This window comes from Panicum virgatum, chromosome 7K, assembly GCF_016808335.1.
Source record: "Panicum virgatum strain AP13 chromosome 7K, P.virgatum_v5, whole genome shotgun sequence".
In the NCBI taxonomy this organism is placed as follows: Eukaryota; Viridiplantae; Streptophyta; class Magnoliopsida; order Poales; family Poaceae; genus Panicum; species Panicum virgatum.
Genome location: NC_053142.1, coordinates 16,143,068 through 16,145,273, shown reverse-complemented (window position 1 = coordinate 16,145,273; position 2,206 = coordinate 16,143,068). Strand labels below are relative to the sequence as shown.

The following is a 2,206-nucleotide window of genomic DNA, read 5'->3' as shown; positions in this document are numbered from 1 at the left end:
GAAGATTGATGGAGCCCATCTGATGATTCCGTTAGCATGTCTCTGCCCTTGCCTGTTATGCGCGCGTCCTTCTCTGCAGCTCTCACTTGCTGGAACTATGGGTGCACCTACAAGAATATATGTATCCGGTACAAGATGAGATAGACTTGGCAACATTAATAGATTATCAAGAGGAAATACTATGCAGCACAAATAAATTAAATCTGTTGGGTCTTATAAATTTGCGTGCAAAAGATCTGGCTCAGAAACCAAAATGCTCAGCCAAAAATACCATTCACAACTGAGAATCTGGAGACCTTTTGTTTCAGTGATACTAGACTGGTAAAATGTCACACAGGATGTTTAGACTAGCGTGCAGGCAGTTTCATTTGAGTTGCCGCAGACAAAAATTAGCATAAAGACACCATTGTTCATGTGCAGTAAGCCTGTCCTGGTGATCATAACGCAGAAGCTTGTCGAGGAAATCTATGACCTACAGATAAACAAATAAATCAAGCTAGAGGCAGGAACTACCGATCCTAGTTAAGTAAATTTGAAATGCAAGAGCCATTAGGCCACATCTCAGGATATACTAGGTGTTGGTTATCCGCATTAATAAACTTCGACCGCGGTTTCCTGCTATCCATGCATCCAAAAAAGGATGTAAATGTACTTCACATACATAATTATCTTTCATCAAAGCCTTGGTGAGTCATGATATATTGGTATATTGTACCTTCCAACGCGGGCTTCAAGCTAAGGGTCAAGCTCAATTCTGTGCTTGTTCAAATAAGCATTCAGCCCATTCTGTTACAAGTACCTGATAATAAAGGAATGTGACAATAATTAATGTTGATGCTTCAAAAAGTTCTACAGATATAGCAGCAGTAATGTCTCGTGATAGAATATATCAGCGGATATGAACAAATGTACAAGAATGATAAATTGAACTCCATAAACACAATTATTTCATCTGCTAAACGCACTTGCACCCAAACATGAAGGGATAGCTTTCATGTCATTATGCCACTAAAACTACAGAAATATATGGACCACCTTGCTCACATTTGCACTCACGAGTAGGGATAGCCACAGGGGCAAGAATTAAAAACTGACCATGGAACTCATGGAGGAGAAAACACAGAAGACCATAGCTCTGGACGGAGAGGAACCTCGAACCTGAAATGAAAGGGAAGATTGTTGTAAATGCAGGGACACGAGACAAAAAACATGAACTGAGTTGCCCCAATCAAAGGATATAAATTAATGTCATGCATAGACCTCTCCTGTGTGCTAATAAATGCCATTTTTTTCGGGTTGCTAGGCATACGATCCACCAACCACTGACCGGTATCCATGCTAGCGAGAAATAAAATTGGATGTCAGTGATGAACTAGAACTTGTTAATTAATTTATTTGCTAATTTAGTAAAATAGAATTGGACTTTAAATAACTGTAATAAGCACATGGAAAAGAGGACACCAAATTAACAGGGACAAGACGAAGACAGTAGCACATTATTGAACATATAACCTTGATAAGTGGACTTGCGGCGAACCTCGTTGAACATCTACTGACTGGGCGGGCACAGGATCTACACGCACAGGGGATTAGTGCCAAGAATAGTAGGTAAAAAGAGATATGGGCCAATGATGAGTGTCAGACTACGGCATATAAGATTTGCAGATCAATGCTATTTTACATATAAATAAATTATATGGAGGCTGGACTGACACACCAGAAGGCTCCATCCGATAGGGCGATTACAAATCAACGAATGAGATAACAAGATGAGGTCGCACAGCAGCGTGGGCTTAGACTGTTTAAGGATAAAACATGATGCCCATCAGACAATCTCCTAAATTAAAGAAAATGCAATTATGCCTAAGCTCTGTATAACAGAAAACTGAATCTGTTAGTTTGATTGTGGGTTCAACATTAGTCTAGGGTAAATCACTATGAAACAGAAGGATAAAAGCTGCATCAACTATTTATTCAATGATTCAGTTTGATTTTTCAGCCTGCACTGTCGGATATTGATCATAACTTTGAATGATTCACATCAGAAGAGTTTCTAGTTAAAGCTGTAAATTCAACCAGCAAATCCAGCGAGAGGAGAAAAAACTAATCATGATTCAGGTGACATGAGGCAGACAAGAACAATATAGATCACAATCAGAATTGAGAACTAAATATTGCAGTGGCAAGGAGTGAGGAGGATGCGGCA

At 39.4% G+C, this 2,206-nt stretch overlaps 1 long non-coding RNA gene across 2 annotated transcripts; it reads right to left on the bottom strand.

The window, feature by feature from the left end:
- Positions 1 to 561: 561 nt before the first annotated feature.
- Positions 562 to 1,754, bottom strand: LOC120642918. Of its 2 annotated transcripts, XR_005662790.1 has the most exons (4): positions 1,718 to 1,754; positions 1,513 to 1,573; positions 1,096 to 1,158; positions 562 to 799 (listed from the first exon to the last, which is right to left on the bottom strand). It is a non-coding gene; the product is annotated as an uncharacterized LOC120642918 (long non-coding RNA). The 2 variants fall into 2 exon arrangements; XR_005662791.1 differs by lacking the exons at positions 1,513 to 1,573; positions 1,718 to 1,754 and adding an exon at positions 1,261 to 1,457.
- Positions 1,755 to 2,206: the final 452 nt, after the last annotated feature.